Source organism: Schistocerca nitens, chromosome 7, assembly GCF_023898315.1.
Source record: "Schistocerca nitens isolate TAMUIC-IGC-003100 chromosome 7, iqSchNite1.1, whole genome shotgun sequence".
NCBI lineage: Eukaryota > Metazoa > Arthropoda > Insecta > Orthoptera > Acrididae > Schistocerca > Schistocerca nitens.
This window is the reverse complement of record NC_064620.1, coordinates 398893559-398905781: the sequence shown is the minus strand read 5'-3', so window position 1 is coordinate 398905781 and position 12223 is coordinate 398893559.

Genomic DNA, 12223 nt, shown 5'->3' with positions numbered 1-12223 from the left:
AGTGATGTGTAGGTTTTGTGAGGGACGCCACATTGGCTCATCAGAATTAATTTTGCAGAAGGGATGAAAGCTCGTCAGTACCAGCATGAAGCCATATCATTCGCCGAAACATGAAACCAGACTCATAGTGGAAGAGAATGTTTGCTTTCTGCCTCCACTTCAAGAATGAAACGTGTATTAGTGGCTAATCAGCCGGCCTGTGTTGCCGAGCGGTTCTCGGCGCTTCAGTCTGGAACCGTGCGACCGCTACGGTCGCAGGTTCGAATACTGCCTTTGGCATGGATGTGTGTGATGTCCTTAGGTCAGTTTGGTTTAAGTAGTTCTAAGTTCTAGGGGACTGATGACCTCAGATGTTAAGTCCCATAGTGCTCAGAGCCACTTGAACCATTAGTGGCTAATCACAGCAGGTTCTTTAAGGGGGAGCGGGCAGATTGTCAGTATTTTATGAATTGGAGGAAGCTTGTAAGGTTCGCGGCGACTGAGTAATGAGAATTCGGTACTGGTAAACTCAGCGATATTTTTAGACGGAGAGGATGCGAGTCCTTCGTCTTACAGCTCGAGACAGAGAACGCTTCTTCTTCATCTGCACTTCCAGCAGTGTTGCATTGACTGATGGTCGTTTCAAAACTATCTCAGATCTTATCAAAGACGCTGGGGCAAACCTGTAACTTTCAGCTACCTGTGCAGCCACACTCGGCATCTGAGTTTTAGAACGCTGGTAAGCCTATGCAGCGTTTCTGCACTACGTGACAAAGCAAACACGAAGTTATTTGTTTCCAGGTAGGGTCTTGTTTTTCTGAATTAATTCATGCATTCACCTAGCTGCGCGTAGACAGAGGTAGTTGTGCTCATACAGACATTATTTCTTTTCTCGAGTCTGCTAATTCAGCAATAAAGTGCAATTCACATGGATATAGCAAACTGCACGAGATTATTAGAACTTCCTTTCCAATTCCAGCCTCCTGTGCCAAGGTCTTATCTTGTATGTTCAATAATTAGTTCAAACCATTGTGTATTTAAAAATTACTTGTGATATCTGTTCGGTGTTTGGAGCCAAGTCAATGCATTTTAGCAATAAACATAGCTTTTTTGTGACCTTTAGTTTTATTCCATAGTTTGACAAAGTCATCTGTCATTATTTCTATGCAAACTATGCTACCCATATTTCATGTTCAATTTGGCCACCCTTGTTCAGTTTCAGATGTTGAATAATATCCATTCCACATGATGTTATGGGGAGCAGTCTGTTCACCGTAGAGTTCACCAGGTTCAGATCTGGATAGCATCTCAGGGGTATACTTAAATACTGTAACCTCCCCACAAAAAAATTTCAATGACAATATTTATTAGTAATGGAGCCAGAGCTAAGTGTAAGCTTCCCCAAAAAATATTAATGACAAAGACAATTAAATAATAATTAGCAATCTGACCTAAGTATAAGCTCCCATAAAGTAATGAAAGATAATCCCATGACAATGAAAGTACAGTGATAATCAAAACTCAATTAAACCGAAATGTCGGTCTCTGGCCCTGTGCAAAAATCAGAATTAATTTCTTACCTTAGTATAACTGCATGTCAAATTTCTGCTCATATTCTGCGCCACAGCTTGGAGGAGATGCATCGCAATAATTAAAATTTTTTTTGAAGTTAATTGAAACTTTTGTTTAAAGGAAATGGAAGGAAATCGAATGATTCTTTTGTTAAAAATTGCTTTGAAATCAAAATTATTATTGGGGCGATTCTTGAAAGTTAATTACAATGAATATACATTAGATTATCTGTTGAGCGCAATGCTGCATGAATACTTATTTAATAAAAATATACCTCATCCTGAATCTTGACCAGTGGCATGTCGACGCCCGCCGACCGCTCACACACAACTAAACTCTCTCGCATCTAGACCGCGACTGCGTCATCTCCGACGCGCTACTCGCAACCGCTAGCTCGCAACTGTACTGCTACTGTACTGAGTCCTATCTGGACTGCAACTGCACTGAACTGCGCCTCGAGCGCAACTGCTCTGGTCAAAGATTCTACAATGCCTCGTCATCGCTGCCAACGAGTACATACGCCTTTCATAACCCTCCACTGGGGGGGGCAAAAATTTGGCAGCGATGGTGAGTCATTTGGACTTGCCAATCGCGGCAAAATTTTTCCTTTAATTAATTAACATTTACAAAATATTCATATGTAGTACATGAGTTAAATGTGGTGCACATGCACCGAGTACAAAACATTTCAGAAAAAGACAAAATACAAGTACAAAACATAGTAGTAAATTAGAAAAATGTATATACAAATTATTTGATAGATAAAGTGCACACGCACTGTAAGATTCTGTAGCATTTTCAAAAAAAAAAAAAATCATGTTGACAAGTGACATGAGTGCACATGCACTGCAGTTCAGAACATATCAGCATATGACGAAATGTATATACAATGAGTAACAGATGACATTAAGTGCATACGCACTGAAGTATTAAACATATCACGAAATCATAAAAGGTATACAGAATAAGCACAAATCATATTGAAAAATGAGAAAAGTGCACAGGCACTGAAGTTCAGTAGAAAACATATTAACATATAAGTGCACATGCACTGAAGAATGCTTCAAGTTTTTACAAAAAATCATCAAATCATAAAAGGAATATGCAATATAAATGACAAAAGTGCACATATACTGCACTTCAGAACAAATTGAAAAAAATGTCTTTAGCGTTTACACAACAAATAAACATAATGGCAAAAAATCACGTCGACAAGAGACATAAGTGTTCTTGCACTAGAATTCAGCAAATCGAAAAAAAATGTATATGCCATGAACATAAATGATGTTAGCTAAAATGATTTTCACTATTAGGATAGGAAAGGAAAGGATTGCATCATGGTTGTAGCACTTTATTTTACACACAGCTGCACTGAAAGTCCATATCTTTCCACAGAATCACAACACTAAGTGATACAATTTGCAGTTCCGTTCCCAATCTGCAGTTCCGTTCCCAGAAGTATTTATCAGCGTATCAAGACACTGAAACGTCGTAGTAATATTCCATGCTATCATTTGGCAGTACACCAGGTACACCAAACAGTGGGACCATAATAACGTCTTCATCGCTTACGGTGGTGGACAGCATGTCGTGTCAACACCACGCTCTTAAGAGGCACACCAACGTAGAATTAGTGCAAAAACCAAATATAGTGCTCCATGATAATGAGGATGGACAAGACAAATGGATGTTACAGTAATTCCAGGTAGTTAGGTCAGAAGGTGAAGGACATTAACTAACACACAAGTCTTGATTAGTGATTACATAAGTAGTTTGCGGCATCCATAGTCTAGTTATTGAACATTTCTGTACCATGTATTTTAGTATTACAGAATAATGTTCATAAAATTAAATTATTGCCATCATGGGTAGTCGTATTACAATAAACAGCGGCAATCTTTGTCCAGTTACAAACCATGTTTAGTATGACAGAATAATGTTCATCAGAAGTCTTAATTACATTAATTATTGGCACTCAGTGGCCATCAAGTATCGAATAGTATAAAACATTGTTCCTCATTCAGTATTATTCATATGATTAAGAAGTCATTATAAAAAATCAGTTAATTACAATCATAGCATTAATATTCATGGGCATTATAAGTAGTCTCATTACAATAAACAGTGGCAGTTATTAGCCAGTTACAAAATTACAATCATAGCATTAATAATCATGGGCATAATAAGTAGTCTCATTACAATAAACAGTGACAGTTATGAGCCAGTTACAAAGCATTATATTTTTTTTAATTTTTTTTAATCATTAAGAAGTCATTATTCAAGTGACATACTATTCAGAGCTGATCAGTATTATCCAGAATTATCATAAACTAGTGACATTATGTGGGACTAGTAATACATTTTGTTTTTGTGCTAGCAATGCATTGCTTTGGGTAATTATAAGGGAAAGCAAGAAAAAAAAGAAAAAAAATTGCTTCTAGGTTGTTCCTATAAATGAAAAATGTGTAACGTCATTCGTCATGAGTCAGCTGTAGCAAGGTTGTGACACAAGGCAGTATATGTGATCACATTTATAAATGATAGACACAAATGGGTAAAAAATAAAATGCAAGTACTAGTATAGGCTTAATAAGTAACAAGTTTAGTAAGTAACATGAAAAGCTTCTCCTGGACAAAATACAAAATGGATTATTGAGCTGAAAGAAGAAGCGCAGACTATGCTGAAAAGTAGTGAACTTCAAATTAACAGGTAGTGAAATGTGTATAAAAAATGTGTTCCATAGCTGTCCTTTCCAAAACCTTCAGTCATCCTACTACGCAATATAACACCCGCTGTCAAAGCAAACTGCAACAAATACTTAAATAACTACATAGCATAAATACATAAACTTCTACATCATCCTCATCTGTAAAGAAAAAAAAAACTTCATTATCCATATTATCATAACTTCATTATTGTCATCACCTGTAAAGAAAAACTTCATTATCCATATTAGTATATTCTTCATCATCAGCATTCATTATCATCTGCAAAAATCACTTCATTATTCATCACACAACTATTCCTTATCTCTAGCATATTTCATCACTTAAAACTAAGATGTGTAGTTCTGTCTGACAGCCTGTATCAATCGCCTTGTATTCTGAAAGAAAAGATTAGTTAAGACTGCTATTCTACGATGTGTATAGTATATTCTTGTTAATGCTTGTTAATCCTAATCCATTTACTCTTCCTCATAAAATTATTGCATCTTCTTTCGTTTATTCCGTAAGTGAAATTCCCATTTCTGTTTAATTTATTTCCTTTACGCATCATTTCTTTCTGAAATTGATGAACAAAGATTAATGTCTTGCATTTAAATCATATACCCATTAAATAATGACTGGTTAATGGTGACACAATTAAGCATACAGCATAACATGACAGAAAACGTAATATGTCAAAAGCATAGACAGTGTTCAAAGGCAAAAAGTGTACAGAGAATATCATAATGCAGCAGCAAAAAAAAGGAAAATGTAAAACAGTCACGATGTTGAGATATCATAGGGCAAAAAATGTCAAAGTCAACTGGTGTGTGTTATACCTTAACTAGTTCACAGTGCATACAAACAAAACATGAAAACAATCGTACATACATAAGAAAGACAAAATGTGACGTTCGTTGTGTTCAGCTTATATGTAGTGTAGTTAATAGAGGCGATAATTAAAGACTTTAATGGAGAGAGAATTTGATAAAATTAATGCGTCACTACAGAGAATTGCATAATGATTCATAAAATGCGTAAGTTCATCTGAAAAATATGCACGGTCTAGTGTGTAACGACAAGAAGAGCGACCTGCTAACCTTACCTTGCCGGGCACTTGCCAAGAAAAAATACGATAATCATCAATAAGTAGTCATGTGAATATAATTGCAGAAATGTTCATAAAAATTAGCAAATAGCATTACAGCGTGATAAATCATAAAGTATGTTCACTCAATAAACGGTTTAACATTGGAGATATGGTGATTGCCTTTCGATTTTCTGGTTCTCAAAGTTTCGACGTGTACAACATTGGGGTGAGGAATGCTGCGAATCCGATATGGACCTGCGTACAGAAGTTCAAATTTACTGCACTTACCTTTTAATTTACTGGATAAATAGTGTGTACGTACTAATATCTTCTGTCCAATGTGAAAGTCTCGACGTCTACAAACCTGTTTTTGCTGTCTTCTCCGGCGCTCTGCGGCACGTTTGATGTTGCTCAGCGCAATGTCAATTATTTCGTGGTGTCGTAATCGACGAGATGTAGGAAATGTTACTAATTCTTTAATTTTGTTTGGTGGTTCAACGTTTTTCAGTACTACATACGGAGATAGCATAGTGGATTCATTTGGAATGGAATTAATTACATCTTGGAATGAGTGTATGTGTGTGTCCTAATTAACATGTCTTTTGTGGCAGTATATTCTACACAGTTTACCAATTTCTTTCATTAATCGTTCACAAGGGTTCGAAGAAGCGTGGTACTTGGATATATAAATCGGAGAAATGTTTCTAGCTCGTAACATGCGTGTCCATATAGCAGAACGAAATTGTGGTCCATTGTCAGAAATTACTTTCATCACATGCCCTACATGAAATAGAAAATATTTTACAAATGCTTTCGAAACAGTTTTAGCAGTAGCTTTGCGTAACGGAGTGGAAGTAACAAGTTTTGAAGTGAGTTCAACAGCGACAAAGATGTAGCAAAAACCTCTATTAGTTCTCGGAATTGGACCAAAAATGTCTACTGCGGCCATATGTCTTAATTTAACTGGTATAATGGGATAGAATGGAGGAATGTGTGAAGTTGTGTCAGACTTAGCTTTCTGGCAAATTTTACATGACGTTAAAACTCGTCGTATACGTTTTTCCATGTTTGTAAAATAACAGTTCTGTCTCGGTATAAGAAAACATTTTCTGGCTCCGTAATGTGCGTAGCTTAAATGAGTGTACCAGATTAATTTGTTAACCAGTTCGTCAGGAATGCATAATAACCAATTGTTGCTGTCTGGATGAGAGCGGCGAAACAGAATGTCATTGCGTACAGTGTAGTGGTTCCTAATCGTAACATTATTCTTATCTTCCCAAAGGTGTTTAATTTCTTTCCACACATTGTCTTTGCTTTGCTCTCGTGCTATGTCCTGTAATGACGATGAAATAAAATTTTCAAATGCAACTTGCTGAATGTACATGACGCTGAAATTTGCTTTGCAGAAGTTGGTTGCTACGTCTTGCTGATTGTTGCTGAGAGAACGCGATAGTGCGTCTGCTATAACATTTTGTGTACCGGGAATGTGAACAATCGTAAAATTAAATTCGCGTAAATAAAGTTTCCATCTGCTTAATCTGTCATGAGTGAACTTAGCCGAAAGTAAAAATTGTATAGCTCTGTGATCTGTGTAAACGGTCGTGTGTCTTCCATAAAGAAAATGCCTAAATCTCGTAAAAGCCCATACAACACATAACGTTTCCAATTCTGTGACGGAATAATTTCGTTCAGCAGGTGACAAAATGCGGCTTGCAAATGCGATGTTTTTAATTACTGTTGAGCCACCTTCTTCAATTTCCTGAAAAATGTGTACGCCTAAAGCTGTGTTAGAACTGTCGGAGGCAATGGAAAAATTTCTAGTAAGATCGGGGTGCGATAAAAGTGGAGCATTCAACAAAGCATGTTTCAGGTTCATAAATTCAGAGTGTGCTTGCTTATCCCATGACCAAATAGTGTTTTTACCTGTTAATTGGCATAATCTAGGTGTGTCTAAAGCAGAATGATGAATAAATTTGCGAAAAAAGTTAATTAAGCCCAAAAAACTGCGTAATTGTTTCTTTGTCGTAGGAACAGTAATGTCACGTAGAGCTTGAAGTTTTTCCGGATCAGGCGCAATGCCTTCTGCTGAAATTACGTGTCCAAGAAATTTTATAGAAGTTTTGCCAAAATGCGATTTACTGAGGTTAACTGTGAGTCCTTGTGCATGAAAAGTTTGCAACAGTCGTTCTAAAATCACATTGTGTTCAGACCAGTTAGCTTCTGCGATAAGAATGTCGTCTACATACGTCGTAATTCTGTCTTTAAGTTCTGTCGGAAGTATTGTGTTCAAACCGCGAATAAAAGCTGCAGAAGAAATAGTTAAGCCGAATGGCAATTTGCAAAACTGATAACAGTCACCAAAACAGAGAAAAGCTGTATACTTTCTGCAATTCGGATGAAGTTGAATTTGCCAAAATCCCGATTTCAAATCTAATGTAGAATAAATAGCTGTACCGTGAAATTTTTGTAGTAGTTCCTCTAAAGTCTGTGGTCGGTCGGTTTCATTAATAATAATGTCATTAATGTGACGTGAATCAAGTACAAGGCGAAGTGAGCCATCTTTTTTCTTAACAATATGTAGCGGGTTTATGTACGGACTAACTGCTGGTTCAATAATACCTTGGTCAAGCATATCCTGCAACTCTTTTTTAACCTGTTCTCTATGAATATACGGAATAGGATAATGCTTAGCTTTAAATGTGTCGTGCTGTTTGACTTGAAATTCATACATAAAACCGGATAGTACCAGGAATGTTGTCGAAAACTGAAGCTTGCTGCAAAAGAATTTTGTGTAATTGCGTTCGCTCGTCATCTGTATTTGCACTGCTTTGTTTAACTTTGTCGGAAATCATCTGCATTACGTCGTAGTCAGCTTCATCTGGAGTATTATAGTTATGTACGTACGTATCCGTGAACAATGTGGAACTACAGTCTATGTTACGTGTTGCGGAAATGACCTCTGTGCAGTTAATTGTTTGTTCTTCCGCAGATAATGAATGCTGAAACTCTAAAGCCAATTGCACATTTTCATCCTTCAACATTAAATATGAATTCTGAAAATCGACCACTGCGTCGTGTTGTACGAGAAAATTAGTACCTAAAATTACGTCTGTTGTCAATAAAGGAACAATCCAGAAATTTGAGTGAAATGTGTGACCTCCAATACAAAATGATAAATGCGTCTGTAATTTCACATCCACTCCTTTACTCGATACTGCTCCTTTCACTTTCGTTTTACCTAATGGTAATGTAGGATAGGTATTCTCTTTGTTACACTCGTTAAAAGTTTCCTCATTAATGACTGACATAGGTGAGCCAGAATCAATTACTGCCGAAAATTTCGATGAACCTATTTTAACTTCGATGACAGGATGTGAAATAGTTTTCTGAACAACTGGTCTTTCCTGTAAAAGAGTGTCTCTTATATCGTCAAAAGTAATTACATTTTCGTGAACAACATTCTGCGTGTCAAAACTAGTGCTTGTATTATTGGAAAATGCGACCTGTACAGTATCTAGTCAAATTCTATCTGACGTGTTATTATTATCAGGAGGATGTCGTGGCATTTCTACTATTTGAACAGTTCTATTACTTCTTCCAGACGTACCACGCTCTGGATGATACCTACTGTCGGGTTCATTCACGAGAATATGTTGTTGCTGATCATTTTGCTGCTGGTAGGACCGACTGTTATTATATGTACGCTGATAATTGTGCTCATCGTTTCTACGTCTGTCGTAATAGTCATTCCTATACGGTGCATTGCGATAGGAATTGAAATACTGTCTTCTCTGTACGTAGTTATTTCCTTGCTGCCGTGTGTTACTATTTGTTGGATCTGGGACTATACGTCCACGCGGCGAAACATTAAAGTTGGGTTGACCTTGTGTATTACATTGTTGGTTAGGTATGCTAACCGGCTGGTTTTGTTGCTGTTGTTGTGAAAAACTTCTATTATTACTAAAATATGGTTCCTGTCGCTCATAATTTTGACGATACCGATAATTAGAATTTTGTCTGTTACCAAAGTTCTGGTAGTTGTCGTTTCTAAAGCGACTGATACTTTTCCTATTGAAATTACGTCCCTGATCGTAATTACTGTAAGTTTGTTGACCTTGGTTATTATACGAAAAGTTTTTGTTTACAAACGAATAATCAGATTGTTGTACTTCCAAGAGCTGTAACAGATCTCTGAATGCTGAAATATTTTCCTTTTGCTGACCGGTTGGAAGTGAAACTCTTAATTACCGTGGTAATTTAGAGATACATAATTGAATGAGTGCGGATTCACTATAGGGTTCACTTAAATACTGGTTTTGTTGCACCATGTGCTCAAAAAATTGCGTGACACTGGGAAAATTTGTGTTCTCATAATTTGGCAAACTAATTAGCTGGTCTTTAATTCCGCGCTGTGTCGTCTTCGACCAGTACGCTGACAGAAAAGCATTCTGAAATTCCTCTACTGAATAACATTGTCTCGCGATCGGCCTCATACGAGTTGCCGGTTCGCCTTCCAAAAAGCTGCAAATAAATTCCAGTTTGTGCGTTACAGGCCAAGTCGGTGGAAAAGCAAAGCTAAATTGTTGGATCCAATCTAGCGGGTGAATCTGTGTTCTGTCGTTTTTAAACACTTTAAACTTTCTCACTGACAGAAAATGTTTGTAATCGAAATTATCGTCTCTGTGTGATGGAACAGGTTCAGGATTGTAAGAGAATCTATTGAACTGTGGTTGTTCGGACTCTAAGTCTCGTACTCTCTGTAGATTACCCAAATTATACGCGTTGCGCGAGTCTGGCAAATGTTCGAAAAGTGGCGTCTGCTGTGCTGTGTTATTAACTGAAGTGTTTTTCATCTCTGTTACCTCCTGCTGTAAACTTGACAATTTTCTACGCAAGGTGTTATTAGACGAATCGATCTCATTAATTGTCTGCTGTAAATTTTGAAATTCAGGTGTTTGGTTAAATGAAACCGGTGAAGTATCGTCTGATTTATTGTCATTAGTGCTTTCGATGACATCAATACGACTGGCCAATTCATCACATTTTTCAGTCAGTATTTTTACCTGATCATCGGTTTTAGTGTCATTGGCATTAATCTGGTTTTGCAATTTACGTGTAGTTTCGTTCAGTTTTCTAACGTCAGCTTTGACGACATCGGAATCCTGTGTTAGTTCTAATTGTTCGAGTCTGTCGGTCACTGTTTGAATATCTATTGTGTGTGTATCTGTTTTTGATTTAAGATCCGAATTTTCGTCACGTAATTCTGTGTTCGACTGTTTGAATGTATTAATTTCGTCGGACACTGTGGCAATATTATTGTCTACATATGTTTTTGCCTTCGCAAACATTTTACGTCTGTCTTCCTGTCTCTGAGCAGTGATTGTTTCCATTACTTGACGTTTTACTTTATTTTGATCATCAATAAATTTGCGGAAACGCGTATCACTGTTTTGTATGTGAAGACTAAGACGTTCGTTAATCTGTGTGTTCTGTTGTTCGAATTTCGCGTCAATCTTTTCATCCATTGTGCGCGAAAGTTCTGCTGTCATTGCTTTAAATTCGTCCCGTAATTGTGTAGCTTTTTCAGAGCATTGTTTAGCGACTCCGCTAATTTCGTCTCTGAGTGTTTCTGTTGCAGCTGTTTGCATTTCCCTTAATTCCAGAGCAACAGACCTAATTTCTTCGCTACTTTTTTTTGAACAAGCCTCAATTTCCTCGCGTAACTGTTCCTTAGTGTCATTACATTGCGCGGCAACGGCTCTAATTTGTTCACTAAGCTGCCTGGAATTGTTGTCTAATTTTTCACTCTGTTGTCTGACCTGTTCACTAAGTTGTTTGTTATCTTCTTTAAGGTCGTCTTGTTTTTTACCCTGTTGTAGCAATATTGCCATAATTTGATCAAATCTAAAATGAATATCTCTATTCTCTTTACCGTGTGATAGAGTGTCTGCAATTGTCACATTTTGTGTATCCATTTGGACATTCTGTATTCTACCAGAAGGTTTGCCAGTCGGATGTACACTATCAGTCACTGTTTCGGAATTAAATAAATCCGGCGTACTTTCAGTACACTGATCATTTTCATTCGAAAAATTTGTCTGATCGTCACTTGAATTTTCCAAACCGGGTGTATTAAGCTGGGCAGCGCTCATTATAATAGGGCGCCCCGCGTCATCAATTGTCGTCAAATTAACAGAGGAGACAATTGAGTTCGCTTGTTCATCATTAAGGTAAAAGTCGTCATTCGCGGTTGGAACGCACTGACTGTTAGTGAACGCAGCATTGTCACTACTCTGCGCGTCACAATTGCTATCGGTCATGTTGTTTAAGTCGGAAATTTCATTCAAAATACCTCGCGATACACTATTCACAGTTTTTCGCGGCATTTTTACAATAGTCAAAATTATTCACAAAACAAATAAGCACAATGCAAAAGCAACAAACAAAATACAACAGAGCAACGAATCGCCGATGATCTAAGGAAAGAAAGTCACAAATTAGTAAAAGCGTTGCGCCAAATTATAATTATATTTAAGCAAATAAGAGCAGATATCTGACTGTTTTTCAAAAGATTCTCACGAAATACGATCCTGGACTGGGTGTCGCTAAGTGTAACCTCCCCACAAAAAAATTTCAATGACAATATTTATTAGTAATGGAGCCAGAGCTAAGTGTAAGCTTCCCCAAAAAATATTAATGACAAAGACAATTAAATAATAATTAGCAATCTGACCTAAGTATAAGCTCCCATAAAGTAATGAAAGATAATCCCATGACAATGAAAGTACAGTGATAATCAAAACTCAATTAAACCGAAATGTCGGTCTCTGGCCCTGTGCAAAAATCAGAATTAATTTCTTACCTTAGTATAACTGC